This window comes from Haemorhous mexicanus, chromosome 2 (genome assembly GCF_027477595.1).
Source record: "Haemorhous mexicanus isolate bHaeMex1 chromosome 2, bHaeMex1.pri, whole genome shotgun sequence".
Taxonomy (NCBI): domain Eukaryota; kingdom Metazoa; phylum Chordata; class Aves; order Passeriformes; family Fringillidae; genus Haemorhous; species Haemorhous mexicanus.
In genome coordinates, this window is record NC_082342.1 from 117,641,595 (window position 1) to 117,657,401 (window position 15,807).

Sequence of the window (15,807 nt, forward strand, 5' to 3'; positions counted from 1 at the left end):
GCCTCTGCACGTCGGGACCGCAGCCAACGCAACGAAAACCTCACACCTGACCTGCTCTGTAATAAATCCCAGTTTTCTGCTCAAGCATGCTTGCTTTTCCTTCATGGAGCAAGGCCTGAGTGGTGAGCCAAAGGTGAGTCAAAGACAGGAAGAATTTAGTGAGCAGTGCAACACATCTGAAGACCCTTTTTGTTCAGGGTATGCAATAAGTAAAATATTTTAACAGCCTTGGGGCAGGGCAATGCATGACTTAATGGCAATGCAACACTTAATATGAGCAAAAAAGGTGCTTTAAGCAAGTAATTAGCAAATATATTCTAGTAAAGCTATAAAACACAAAGTAGTTAATAAATGACACAGTTACAAAAGTTTATTTTTAATTAAACCAAGAAAAGAAGCCTTGGGTCCACAAGTTTTGCCCTAATATGTAGATCCACCTTTTTTCCCTCCATATTTCCCTGTATTATTAATTATTTGGGAGCAAATGTTTAAATATTCAGTTCTAACTTGCATGTTTATTGTATTAGAACAACAAATTGCTAGAAATGCACCAAACAGATGCCAGTCATTGCTTCTGCAATACTGCAGAGAGACTGGAGTGGTTGTAAATCTCCATTATTTTACTCCTTTGAAGCAGATGGAAAATACTGAATGACCAGGCTTGTCATTTTTAACTGAGTTTATCCCCATTTTCCTTAGCAGGTAAACTCCTCCTAACTACAGGCAGCTGCCATTGGCAGTCACCAAATCTGGGTCACAACTTCAACTCAGTGATGTCAAACCTGCCTCTGTGTGCCTGGGGCTCATCAATGAATTAAACATTTACATTTTGCCATGTTTTTAATACCCGACCCTGCCTGAGGTTTATGCTGCTAAAAGTCCTCATTAAATCATTTGCAGTGAGGTTTTTTTTTCCAGCCACACTATGTGAGAGGAATGCTGTCCTGAGCAGGGTGGGATGGGGTGGAGTGGGCAGAGTAAGGCCTGAAGAGGGAAGAACATTTTTTACCTTTTTTTTTTTTTTTCCCAAGTTTTTATAGACCTGCAAGACTTGGCACATCTATAACTGCACAAATTCCAGATTTTGCTTCTGCAGCTGTTTTCTAAAATTGGTTTCATTTTGGTTTCACTCTGACAGGAAAGTAAGACAGAAATATTCCTTGAAATTAACTTAAGGGTATTGTTCTCTGGCGTGAGGCAGCAATTTCAGCTTTGTGCCTTGTTTGATGTAGAAACTCCTGACTCAGTCAGATCTTTTCTTAGCAACCACTTGTTTACAGATCTAACTGGAACTCTTCAAGATTAAAAACAACCTATTTCTGCTTGCATCAATAATTGAAAATCACATTTTCCTTCTACTTAGGTGAATGTTGTCAGACTTCTTTCTTTTGGAATTCCATAAGACCAAACCCAGTCTCTCATTCTTGCTCATGGTATAAGAATTTGAGATTCTTATCTCTAATAAGATAAGATTATGCCACCATGGGGACTATGGTGCTACAATTCCACACACCAGGGCAGTTTTTGACCCTCAGCCCCTCCCCTGACCTCTGCAGGTCCAACTCAGGTGCAAATAAGCTTTAATGAGATTGCAAACTGTGGAGTACAGGGTGGGAAATGCCACTCCCTACTTTCCTAACCAGGATTTTCTCTGAAATTACATCCATGGAAACTTGGCTGCAAAGCCTATTAAGTCAAATTCTTAGTATTTTAGAAGCACCACTGGTTCTTAGTGAAGTCTCTTTTAGTGGAGTCTTAACTTGTGTGGAGTCTTTTATGAACCAAAAGAAGAAACCAAGTTCAGATTTAGCATCATAAGTCCATTTTTACTAAAATACATATGCAAATGACACATTGCATTAAAAAAACTCCAAAAATCTTTTTTTTTTTTCAGGAAATAGCTACAGCAGAGGGGCTGGGTGTTGCATTAGAGCCTGTCACCAGGGCTGAGTTCAGATAAGCTCCTCTGTTAGGCAGCCTCAGTTCCACAGGTTCTCTTCTTTCACCTTGACAATGCCCCAAAACCAACTTTTAATTCAGCTTGTCGTGTACTTTACAGTAAATGTTGCTTTCTGGTAAACACAGAACAAGTTTTGCCACATGCCTTACAGGTAAGAGTCTTTCCAGTATGAAACTGGTGACCCTTCTCAAATATTTTAAGTTCCTTGTGACTCATCTCACCAACCTTTAAACTCAAGATTTAAATGATCACTTAATTCTTACATTTCTTTTTGAAAGATGCTGAAGAAACTCAGATTTCACCTAGAGTTGGAAGGTGAAGATACACAAGGAAATAACAAGATGAAATGACATGTAGTTCACCTGCAAAAGAACTTGTCATTCCTTTGGGGTGATCAAAGACTCAGGAATTTGAAAAAAAACCTCTCTTTAGATTCTAATTTCCATCTGCTTAAAAACACCTTGTTAAAAGCCTGTGTTTACCAAGGGTTTAACTTCTCAAAACAAACAAAAAAAGAATGATGAAGTTAAAAGAAATACAGAGGGCAGCTGATTTGGTGAAGGCCATCTCTTGTATTAAATCAAAGAATACAATGTGGAGAAAAACAAAATTCTTGTGGGCTTCCAAGCCCCTCAGCCAACTTGAGTTAGAAGCAGCAAATGTTGGGGAGAAATTCTCAGTGACAGCTGAAAAATAAATAACCCATTCTGACGCACTCAGTTTTCTAATTTTCCCTCCTGACAGCCATCCCCAAGCACTTCCAGACTCTCACTTGTCATTTTGAGAGTCAGAGATGGAATTTCTTGTGGAAATCACAATTTGGGGGAAGTGGATAATGCTGCTTTTACCTTTTTTTCTCCTGCAGTAATACCAAGCTTACATGTCCAAGAACTTCCAGAAACGTGTCAGCACTGTCAGTGAGGATGTGCATTGCTCTGTGGGTGTTAGGAGTGAAGGAAAAATGAGGGTTTTAGGTAAGAACTGTACTTCCCATTTGTGTAAAATGTCTGTAAGTTCACATGCCTGTCATTGGTAAAAACCAAAATGTGTTTTATTATTATAAACAACCCCAAAATTTTAATATTTGTGTTAGAATAATACAAACAGGGCTCTGTAGCCAACCTGTTCCCATAAGGAAATTCTGGTGGATGAAACAGCCTTAGAAAGAGGATGTGCCTGCACTGTCACAAAGTGTGCTCACCATATGGATTTCAGACATTCAAACCCTCCTGCCTTCTACAATCACTCAAGATTATTGTTACTGTTATTGTTGTTGCAATTTTCTTTAGTTTCATTATTATTATTAATAACAATAACAGTAATATTACAATTTTAATACTAGCTCTGGGTCAGTGACATTTCCAGCTGCCATTCTGCATTATTTACAGCCACACTTGTGTAAGAAGTGCCCTGAATTTTCTCTGTAATTCCTTAGTGTGTGATTGTGATTCCACAGGGCTCAGCCCCCCTGAGCTGCATTATTCAGAGGAAACCACTGGATTTGTTTCTGTATCAGCCTATGACATGTGAACTCAGAACTGTAGGTTTTTATTTGATGTTTACTTCTCATCAATCATAAATCACAAGATTCTCCCATGTCTAAAAGTGCTTCCATGCTTTTGTCATTTCAGTGCCAGAGAGAATGTGGGGTTTGTTTTTTCCACAACTCTTTTATTTTCAACTGATTTGTGCATTTCTAATTTGGTGTGATTTCAAACAGCGCAGATATGATAAATCCCAAAAGCCCCAGAACATTCAAAGTGTTTGCCTTTAAATGTGCACTCAAAACTTACAGGTCATGAGGGTTTAAAATGTTACAGGGTAAAAAAAAATATATCTGAGGAGCATTACAATTTAATCAAATAAAAGGAAACTAAATGGTATTGGCAGGGGTATTCAAAAAGTATAAATTGCCTTGGAAATTTAACAACTCAACATGTTCCAATAATGTCCCTTCTCCCACATCAACCACACTGAAAACCTTCTTAAAATAAAATCCAAGGCTCAGCCCAACCAGGCTAAGGAAAGTCATTATTTTTTCTTGAAAAAAAAAATTTAGGGAAAATAAAAGGAAATAAATAAGAGACAAAAGTAGCTCTATTTGCCTCCTAGATTTGGGGGATTTGGAGTTCATGTTGAGATACTTTTTAATGCTTTATGAACTATTGCTGTTCGCAGTTGGCAAAGCAGAATTCTTTTGTGGAGGACTGACAAGGCATGGTGCTGAGCCACAAAGGTGATGAGTGGGCTCTGACTAGCTCTGCCTAAATGAAACCCACATTTTCCTTCCCAGCCTTGCCTTTTATTATCCTGAAAAGAGCAAATGGAAGAGGAATCAAGTACAAAACACCAGGACAAACAGCACAGATGAAGAATCAGAGATGCAGCTGAAACACATCAATGCCCACAGGTCACAGCATCCCGGAAGATTCCCAAACGTGGATCTGTCAAAATGCTCTGGAAATAAGGGTAACAAAAATAGGGAGAATTTCTGTGCAGGAGAAGAGTTTGGAAGGGGGGGAAGGAAGTTCTGCATTTGGGCAGGGCACAAAACCAAAAGCACAGCACCATCAGAGATGCTGCTGCCCCACCCAGCAGCACTGCACAGAGGGATAACTCAGACAGGAGCAGCCAAGGTGACTCCAGGGCCAGAATTAGAAAAACTCTGATAATCTTGATGTATGCTCATGCTGCTTCTGTGACTGCATTTCTGTGCTTCTTTTTTCTGTACTTTGCATTTGCATTCCCTCTACCAGGGAATAAAGCTGTGTATATAATCCTGTCTCCATAATTCTGGGCAGGAAAATGAAGAGAAAATTCCTGCAGAGAAGGAATTCCAGCTCTCCACGAAGCAGCATCCCCAACACAACTTCTGCTGCAGGAATACATTAAAATACCCCACTGTCAGAGAACAAATACCCACATTAATCACAGGCCACAGGTGAAAAAAAAGAAATTACCTGTGGGTTCCAGGGTAGAATTCAAGAGCACTGAGCCAAGGATTGTTGCCAGCAGTAAAACTTTAATAACCACAATTCTGATGCTCTGTATCCACCCTTGTGATCAATTATTTTGTTTCACCTGTTGGAACAAAGAATCCATTCAATGAGTCCCTTTTTGCCACAGGTGTTTCAGGATGTTTTTAAGAAGGGTATTTTATAAATCACTTTTCCCCCTTCCCAGCCTTAGTCCACAGAAGCGAGCCACAAAATTTTGAAAAATATTTGGGCTCAGCACTAACAAAAGCAGCAGGAGGTGTGAGAGCCACAGGAATCACTGTTGGCTCAAGGCTCTGAACCTTAACCTCAAGATTCAAAATGTCACCACTCTCCAAAGAGCTGCAAGGTGCTGAGAAAAAAGGATTTTCAGTCTGAAGGCAAGTTTTGGTTGCATTAAGGCTGAACAGCCTGGTTTTGACTCTTATCTGAATTTAAACACTTTGATTTCCCAGCTCTGTGAAATGGCAATGTTATCCAAAATACACAATTATAAAGGCATAGTAAAACTTATTAACAGGATCTTGGGAAGAAGTGTTGTGAGAAGTTTTCCATGATAATTCCAATGAAAACAATCTGCTTCTCAGGGAGATTTTCTTTTCATGTAAACAGGTTTTGTTTTTCAATAGCCTGTTCTCTCAGGGGGAAAAAAACATAGTTAAAGACCTTTCAATGGAGCAATTTTTTTGCCAGTGACTCCTCTATGTTGATCATTTTCTTTGATATGCTTTAGGTAATGACTGTGCAGGAAAATCTTGCTCCATCTTAGGCTGCCTTATTTCTACCTCCACCCTTTTCATAGTTAACCATTACTTTTGCTTCAACACAACGTGAAAAATACCACCACAGCCAGGATCAGGGTTCCAGACTTCCACCACCTTTTTCAAATTGTTGTGGTTTAAAAACATTAAAAAAAAAAAAAAAAATCGGGTTTTTTCTAGAAATGGGAAGTGAAAAAAAGAAAAGGAGGTGCCAAAATATCACCCTCAACACAACTATCCTTAAATAGGAGCTATGGACTGCTCCTGGGCCCCAAGGCCAGAGACAAACTTTGGCTAAAACGACACTGCTTAGAGCTCATCCCTCTAAAGCAGCTTTGTCTGTGAGAGATCAGAGGTTCAGTGCATCAACTCTCTCCCTGGCCCACACTTTTTCAGAAGCATAAATGTCACTGGGAGAATGTGTTACCTCTTCTTATTCAGAGAAGGCTTTTGTGGAAGCTTTTCTCTGGTTTTTGGGTGGGTGATTTTTTTGCAAGGAAAGGCTCCAATCATGCATTTTTCATTGTCTCAATGACAGGTGCAAGATCTAAAAGATTCAGGACCAGAATTAGAAGATGAGACCATCATGAAGAAAATGTGCTGAGGCTACGTAGGGATCTCTTTTGGCTGAGGACTGAATGTTGATCATCAATTGGTTGCTGTGCTAAATAAGTGATTTCCTCCCAACAATTCCCTCTATATGTTTGATTTAACCAACTGTGTGCAGCAGCCAAATATTCTATGCTTGAACAGCCTTAGAATCCAGTCTGGGTTGGATAAACTGCACAAAGAGCACAAGGGCAATGGAGCTGCTCCCTGCTAAACATCCAGGCAGAGGGGCTGACCCTGCAATGTTAGGTCAAATTTTCTTCCACTAAGTAAATTTTTCTCTCACAAAGAATTGAGATTTTGCTCACCAGCAGCAAAGCAGTTACCACCTGTTCTTCTAGGCAGGTATGCCTTCTGTAGAATCATCCCAGCAAAAATCTGGGATTTATCCTCAAACACCTTAAACCCTGGTATTTATCATTAGAAACAGTTAATAAATGAAGGTATGAATCAGGTAAATGACAATATAATGAACATCTTCAAAGCAGCGAGCAGATGTGAAAATGAGATAATAGGTGACTCATGTAATTACACAAATATAAATATTGGATCCATTATAACACACACTACCCTGAGGGTGTGCACAACACAGAGTCACAGGATGATTTGTTTTGGGAGGGACCTTAAAGATCATCTCACTCCAACCCCCTGCCACGGGCAGGGACACCTCCCAGTACAAGGCTGCTCAGAGCCCCATCCAGCCTGGATATAGAGTTACAGAAATTTCCATCCCTAAAAATACCCAGCCTGACTCTCCCACTCTCTGCCTATCCTCAGCACCACAACAGAATGTCAGTGCCAATTATTACAATTAATGACAAAGTTAATTCCAGGAGTATGTGGGTTATTGAAAGCTTCTAGCTGTTTTGTTTTTGTTGTTTTTTTTTTTTTTTTTTTTTTGTTCTCACAGTGAAAAACAGCTTCAACCTTCGTGCACTTTGAAAAAAAAAAGAATTAATTACCTGTAATGAGTGCTCAGTATACCAGGCATGGCATCACAATCCCTTTTTGTGCTCCAAAACCTCACAAAAAATGTCCCTACACAACCCAGGTGTGGGAGCAAGAATTCAATGACATTTGTGAACAGGGCACAGGGAGTTTAAACAGCCTTGTTTGCAACCACCCCACAAGTTTGTGAGAGATGCTTCAGCCTCAGATGACTTTGAGTTTTCCTGTGATGGTGCTCTGGGGCAGCTCACAAACACCAAGCTCCTTTCTAGGTTAATCCCACTGCCAGGTGGGCTCAGCTCCCCGTGCCTGTTCCAGCTCATTTCTGAGAAACCATTTTGCAAGTCCGATAGGAAAACACCAAGGGCTTAGCTGGAATGCAAATTATTCTTCTGGGGCCTGCCAGCTTTAATGGGAGGAGGATGGGACCCATAATCTTGTTTTGTTTCTTTTCAGGACTAAATATAATGGAAGGCTCTGTTTCCCTGTTACTGTCTTCCTTCGAGGGCTCCAGCAGGAGATCAATGACTAAGACTCTGCTGTAATTTCTTTGTCTCAGTTCCTTAAACTGCTCTTTTCTTTCCTCACTTTAATCTGGTTTGGTTTGCTCTTCTGAGGGGTATTAATTCAATAATTTAGGTATTAATTCAATAACTTTCTAGGCTAGACTCTGGCATTGGAGACTTTCTCCTCCACCAGCCTGATCTGTCCCTGCTTTCAAAACAAACACATGGGAAGAGTGCACATTTATCTCAGAATACACCAGAAACAAAGGGATCTCTAAGCTAACAGTCCTTCTCTAAAGCACCAGTTCTTTAAATGAATCACCACAAAACAATCCTTCAAATTCCTGTGTGAGCCCTGCAAAGGGAATGTGTGTGAGCAGTGGAGGGGCAGCACCAATCTCTGCTCCCTGTGAACGGTGCCAGGCCTTGAGGGAAGGGCATGAAGTGGTGTCAGGAGAGGTTTAGGTTGGATTTTAGGAAAAGATTCTTCCTCCAGAGGGTGGTTGGGCCCTGGACAGGCTGCCCAGGGAATAGGCACAGCCCCAAGGCTGCCAGAGCTCCAGGAGTTTGGACAACATTCTCAGGCACAGGGTGGGATTGTTGGGGTATCTGTGCAGGGCCAGGGGTTGGACTCTGATCCTTGTGGGTCTCTTTCAAATCAGGATATTCTGTGATTCTGTATTTCAAGTGTAGAGTTCATAGGATAACAAGAGGATCTATGACCACTGGCAAATAAAACAATACTAAAATAATTTAAAATATCCATTCAAGTCCTCCAAGATTGTGTTGATGTTGGCAGTCATTTGATTTCAGTGCCTAAGTGAAATTAGGATATTTTCTGAAAAATCCCTTCACCAGGATTTCTTCTCCTGGGAAGCTTCAGCTTCTCCATGTTTTGCTGCTTTGGAATGTGGTCTGGAGAGTGTTTATCCAGCATGTGAATTGTTTTAATTTAATGATCAATCTTGGTCCAGCTGTGTCAAGGCTCTGAGGAGTCATGGGTTTTCCTTTATCATTCTTGTTAAGCCTTCTGGTGAATCCTTTCTCTTTCTCTAGTATAGTTTTAGTATGGCATTCTTTTAATATTATATAATATAATATCATAAAATAATAAATCACCTTCTGAGAACATGGAGTCAAATTCTCATCTCTTCACCTCATCCTGGGGACCCTCACAAACAGCACACTTTAGGATTATGAAACAACCTTAAAGTTTGCAATGCTGCTGCAGCTGCCATTTGAGACTTTCAGAACATTCTGGAAGCACGATTTGGCCACATTTCACAATTCCTGCCCCAAGGGTTTTGCTGAGATGGATTTCCCTTGTTTTATTAACAGAGGAATTCAGTGGTTAGATATCTGGCTGAAGTACTTCCACAAAGATTTCCTGAAGACTACAGATACCACTCCTTAAAGACTAAAAATCTGCCCACATCTGGCACAGAAAGCTTTCAGATTAATTAGTGCAGCAGATCAATTGGTACCACAAGAGGTGAAGAACTGGTGTGTGGAAATCTCAAGCACTTGGAAAACTTTCTATTTCCCTGCAGAAAGCTTAAAAGCTAAATAAATGCAAGTGATTGAACAACATGAGGATATGTATTCTATTTATTTATTTTTATGGAAGCAATGTAAGTTGTGGAGAGATGTAGAAATAGAGAAGCTTTAGGACTGTAAATGTATTTCCTCAAGAAAGGAAGAAATGGTTACCTACTGCTAACTGGAATACTTTGAGATACATTTTCCATCTGCACATTTCTTGCTCATTCTCCACCACGTGTCTCTCTGATCAACAGGTTTCTGAGGGTGAATGGACACCAGTGTGCAAAACAGAATGGGTGTGTGTCACCCTCATATTTTCTGAAAAATCCTCTTTGCCCAGGAGTCTTCTCCTGGAAGGATGAGAAGCCTCAGAGAAAAAGGAAAACAATATTGTCTCATTTGCTTCTCCTGGGTTTGGCTGCTTTGGAATGTGGTTTGGAGATTGTTTACCCAACAGGTGGTTGTTTCCTTGGTTTCATGTGAATTGCTTTAACTTAATGACCAATCACCATCAGCTGTGTTGGGGCTTTGGAGAGGGTCATGAGTTTTTCATTTGTATCTTGTTAAGCCCTCTGTCTGTATCCTTTCTCTATTCTTTAGTATAGTTTTAGTATAGCATTCTTTAATAATATGTAATGTAATGTAATGTAATGTAATAATATAATACAATACAATACAATACAATACAATACAATATAATATAATATAATATAATATAATATAATATAATATAATATAATATAATATAATATAATATAATATAATATAATATAATATAATATAATATAATATAATATAATATAATATAATATAATATAATAATAAAATAGCCTTCTAAGAACATGGAGTCAGATTCATCACCACAGGTGTGAAAATACCACAGGTGTGGAGGGTGGTAAGTTCTCCTTTGTGGGGAACATAAGGGGAGGTGGGTGCAGAAGTCACTGAAATGAAAAAACCTCAGTGCTTGAGGTCCTCATGACATATGTGTCCTTACAGATAGAGAAAATATATAAATATATGCACATATGAAATATAAATCACATAGGCTGTTAGTAAGTAATCTCTTTTTCTGTGATGTGGCATATATTACTGCATGGGAGATGTGTTACTGGATGGCATTAAAAAAAACCCACCCATAAATACTTCTTAGCTCAGTGGCTGTATTTTGCATACAGCTTATTTCTTCCACTGTCACTTAGTGCACTGTGATCTCCTTGGGAAAGGGACAGTCATGTCAGCACAAAGCACAGTGGCTCCACTGCCAATCTGCCCCTGCTCTACTGTGACACAAGTTATTAAACCCTCTTGCTTGGCATTTCTACTGCCTTTGTCTTCCAGTTACTGCTGAAAGCACAAAAGGAGCTCTGAACTCAGTCTCAAGTAGTGAAAAATGGCTACAAATTCTGATTTAGCCTTGTAAGACTAAGCTGAAAATTCAGCCTACAGAAAAGATGGAGAGAAACTATTTATGAGGGCCGTTGGTGGCAGGGCAAGGGAGAATGGCTTCAAATTGGAAGAGGGTAGGTTTAGATTAGATATTTAAAAGAAATTGTTTATTTTTTCTCTGGCACGGGTTGCCCAGAGAGGCTGGGGCTGCCCATCCCTGGAAGTGCCCAAGGACAGGTAGGATGAGGCTCTGAGAGCCACCTGGGATAGTGGGAGGTGTCCCTGCCCATGGCAGGGGGTGGAACTGGATGATTTTTAAGGTCCCTTCCAACTCAAACCATCCAGTGATTCTCTGATTCTGTGACAACTCTCTGTTCAGCTCTGCTATGTAACAAGGAAGGGGAAATTACACAGGGATGAGGTGAAAGGGAAGGGGGAAACAAGCCAAGGAAGGAGCCCCTCCTTTATTGAGCAATCTTGAATTCACACATCACTTTGCAGTGTTAATAGTCAGGTGAAAACTGCCTTCTAACCTGAGTTACTCAGACAGCAGGTGAATAAAATTAATGGGGAAAGATTCATGTGCAAACGTAAAAGAAAAGTGCACACCCCGGATATTTAAAGGAAAGCAAGTACTATATATTAAGAAAGTAAGAAAAGCAAGTGCTCTTGAAATATATTTCCCTATAGGTTTCTTATCTAACTGTGGGATTTATTGGCTGAGTGAAAGTATTTTCATAAATCTGACTCCAGTTTACACTGCAGGTGCTGTCCAAACAAGCAACACCACCTGAAAGTTGAAGTCAAGTCTCTAAAATTAACCCACAAAGGTCAGAACCTGCGTTCACTTGAGGAGAACAAAATACTCCGTTGCCATTTCTGATCTTATCATGCAGATCTGTGTTTGCTTTTGCTTCAGCACATTCTCTTCTCCTTGTTCCTGGCTGGAAGTGCCTCATGGCCCAGCCTGAGAGCAGGATTGTTGAGGGCTTTTCCATTGTCCATTGTGATGTGGCTGACTGCACGGGGGTAAGGTAAATGTGAGGGGTGAAGGAGGGACCAGCACTGCACTGCCTGAGAGGAGGTTTGGGAAAAAACCATGGCTTGGCCACAGCCCAGCTCCTCCAAACACAAAAAGGTAGATCCCAGCTAGAAACAGAGCACACCCCACAGGTGTGTTCAGGTGATGCCCTAAAATCTGTCTTAGCTCTAAGTCATGTTATAAACACTTTGCTTTGTACTTTGTGATGTGCAGACACTTCAAAGCATCTTTCCCCTGTCCCAGATGTGGTTTTGTAAAACCCCTGCCCTCACTGCTGCATGTGCAGCTTTGGGTCACCTGGGGACAGGGAACCAGAGCAGCTCCCAGGAGTGGCAGATCCTTTGGTAAGCAGGACAAAACAATCTCCAGGCTCAAGTACACACACAGCAGGTCTCCATGGGCTCAGAAAAGAGTCTCATTAGATGTCTATATCATAGACAGGTTTGTGGTTTTGCTTATTTCCTGCATTACTCCACTGGAAAGCAACACTTTCCCAAACTCATGCCACTTGAAATTAATAGTTATTGTTATTGCTGCCAGCACAGAAATAGAGGGGGTGGAGGGAGGAGCACTGAGACGTTCATTATCTGACTGCAAAAACATATTTTCTCTCCTAGGCTGGTCTTCTCTCCACTAAGTGATTCATCCAAAGATATTCTTGTAGGATTCCAGAATGGATCTGCTCTTATCCCCTGAAGCCTGAGATTTGACTCATTGTGGTTGGCTCTCCAAACTCCCTTAATACACCAAAGCTTTCCCTCCTTTCAATATCTTTGGTTTCTTGTGTATAAAAGAATAAAACCAAGGAGGGTTGTGGTTTTGTTGAGATTTACCACCCAAACTCTGGCTTCTTGACACCATCAGCAGGTTAACCTTGCTGGTGTAGTGAAATTACCAGATATACTCCAGCCTTGCAAGAATTTTGTTTTTTTCAGTGTATTTTTAGCCAAACTATTGTTGGCTGAAGAGGGAGAGGAGTCTGTCTACCCCAGGTGAAAGGGAGAAAGATGAGGACAGAGGAGTTTTGAAGGAGCATAAATGAAAAAGCAGTTTTCAGTAGTGATGCAATCACACAGCATGATACCCCAAAAAGGCACCCCTGCACTTTTAATTAAGAAAGTTTCTGTTCACCTTCTAGCTGGTCAAAACTGGGGAAAAAAATGAGGAGGGGAAGGACAGAAATAATGACACACCTCACTAATGGCTGTCCTTGGCTTGTTCCCCTAGCCTGGGGAAATTCCCTGCAGCAATGTGAGTAGAGAGTCAACAGCTTTACCTGATGGTTATCAGCAGACACTGGGACTATAAAAAGAGTAATTACGTCATCTCTAAGGATCAGCTGTAAATAAATTTGTCATTGCATGTAAATATGGGAGTGTGCAACTGTGAGCTCATCCAGCTCTGTGAACGCAGTAGCTGGAAGAGCTAAAACATTGCCCACATCCATCAGGTCTCAAATCCTCTTTAGGCCATGGGGTGCCTTCCAGGGAGATCATGGACAGATGGGCTGGAACATCTCCTGAGAGTGGATTCAGGAATATTCCTGATGGTAGATTCAAGGGCACAGCAGAGGAAAAGCTACATGAAGGAAGACTTGCACTGCCCTCCTCTCCCATCTTTGGACCTTCACTTCTACCAGAGCTCATCCTGTGAGCTACAGAGGGTTGGCTGCCTTTCCTCTTTCAGTTCAACCCATCTGACCCCAAAGTTTTAAATTGTGCCTCTGGCTGCAGTAAGAAATTAGTTATTTCCCAGAATCATAGAATGGTTTGGGTTGGAAGGGGCCTTAAAGTTCCAAAACCCTACCATGGGCAGGGACACCTTCCACAATCCCAGCTTGCTCAGAGCCCCCTCCAGCCTCATCTTGAGCCTCATCTTCCAGGGATCCAGGGCCACCCACAGCTTCTCTGGGCAACTGTTCCAGTGCCTCACCACCCTCACAGGGAAGAATTTCTTTCTAGTCTCCCATCTTTGAAGGACAGTTGATTTAGAGTCCCATTCCCCCTTGTCCTCTCACTGCATGCTCTTGTATAAAGTCAGTTATTCTGTTGAGTGAATCAAGCCTCAGAATAGGATCTGTGTTACAGAAGCCATTTCCACTTGAAGAAGCATAGAAATCACTGAGTTTCCAGTTCTGTAAAGAAAGTGATATGTCCTTTGATTTCTGAGGGAATGCGTTATTTGCCACAGGGCAAAGAAAAGAGAAATCCACAGGCAATGATAAAAGTCACAGTGAGTGGCAACAAACTGTGAACAGCTGAATTATTGTATTTGTTACTGTTTTAAATGGAGAGCTTGAGAAAGGTGTGGAGAAATGAGTAAAAAATTTCTGTCCTGTGGTCAAAACCACCTGCACAGACTTAAGAGGTAGTTACAGGTCAGGCATGTAGGGAAAAATGTCTTTATATGTTTTGTGTGATCTCTTTATCACACATAGATTTCTTCTGCATGGCTCTGCACATCCCTTTGTCAGCTCAAAGCACACACTGAGAATTTACATATATCTGTGGTCAAAAGAATATGATATATAGTGTGCAGAAATAAATGTACCCTGCCAAGACATGGCTAGGCATTAAGCTTTAAAAAATGGCAGAAATTATAAAATACTTTAAAAAGTTTAAACTGGACATATAAGTATAGTCACAACAGGAAAAAAAATCCTACCAAAGGCCAAAAGCATTTATTGTTTGTCAGGAAAAATGTGAGAACCTGTGCTATTATTGGGACATGGTTTCAAACTACTTTGAACAGTTATTTATGTGTCATCTTCTGCTTGGTAGATAAACAGAATAAATTGCCAGATTGCTGAGGAGTTCTCACTGCAGAATGAATCACTGCACTGAGAACAAAACAACACTTTCGTTTCAGATTCTGAACAGCTTCCACCTTCTGCTGGGAAGGAAAATCCACCAGGGCCAAATCATGTGACAAGGAAGTGATGTGACAAAAGCACTTTGTCCACATGTACCTCAGTGCTGGCTCACCTTGGCATGTGCAGTACAGCTGCCTTCCCCCTGCTTTTGGGATTATGAAATCTGTGAAAGAAAAGGAGGAAATTGACTTTGTAGTGTTACACAACAGGGTAATTAAATTAAAATTTTTTTTTTATGATTTATATAATATAAATATAAAATAAATAGAAATAAAATTTTTAAAGGTAAAAATTAAACACAGTTTAAGACTTAGAATCATAGATTCATTCAATGGTTTGGGTTGGAAGGGAACTTAAAATTCATCTATTTCCAACCTCTGCCATGGGCAGGGACAGCTTCCACTAGAAGTGGTTTCTGAGAGCCCCATTCAACCTGGCCCTGGATACTTCCAGGATTGGGGAATTCACAGCTTCTCTGGGCACCCTGTGCCAGGGCCTCCCCACCCTGACAGTGACCTCTGCCTGCCTTGGGTGCCCCCTTAGCACTGGCACCAGCACATGGCCAAGCAATGGCAGAATTAGCAGGAAAATAAAACCCAAACCTTGCTGCCAGGAGGGAAAACAGTTTCTCTGTGGAAGGCAGAGGAAGGGTTGCCCTCTCTCCCTGGAGCAGGAGGAGCCTGTGCTGCCAGCCCAGGGGCCAGGGGCTGGATGGCTGATCCTAACCAGGGCATCTCCAGGAAGGTGTGTTTGGTCAGCTGTGACCTCAGAGGGTGGTGTTTTATCAGCTGCCAGATTCCTGGTCTCTGCCAGCTCAAATCCCTCTGTGTATCTATGAAAACAGCTGCTTACAGCTGGACAGTGAGAGGGGCTGCTGCTGGGGACTGCAGATCCTCTCCTAGCACAGCAGAGCCAAAGGCACCACTGTGAGCTCCCAGCAGAGAGCTCATGTGAAAAATGCCTATTTTATGATTGGCTTTTCACAAATACTAAAATGAATATTATGTGTGTTATGTTAAAAATTTAGGCTGTGTTAATTTTCTTAAGCAGTGTGTTAAATATAGTTTAGGTTATAACATAAGATTAAAATAGAAACTATGCTATGTAAGAAACTTTTTTTAAAGACAGGACTTGCACATGATAGCAGCCACAGGACACCCAAATCTTTCAGAGAAAGAGAAT

The 15,807-nt window shown here is 41.0% G+C and overlaps 2 long non-coding RNA genes across 2 annotated transcripts; one reads left to right on the forward strand and one right to left on the reverse strand.

Moving 5' to 3' along the window:
• Positions 1-2: 2 nt before the first annotated feature.
• LOC132324089 (uncharacterized) lies at positions 3-9,368 on the forward strand. The gene is made up of 4 exons (XR_009485514.1): positions 3-133; positions 2,826-2,934; positions 4,139-4,429; positions 6,256-9,368. It is a non-coding gene; the product is annotated as an uncharacterized LOC132324089 (long non-coding RNA).
• On the reverse strand, positions 4,918-15,315 carry LOC132324091 (uncharacterized). Its single transcript, XR_009485515.1, has 3 exons — positions 15,228-15,315; positions 14,738-14,788; positions 4,918-5,041 (listed from the first exon to the last, which is right to left on the reverse strand). It is a non-coding gene; the product is annotated as an uncharacterized LOC132324091 (long non-coding RNA).
• Between the last annotated feature and the right edge of the window lie 492 nt (positions 15,316-15,807).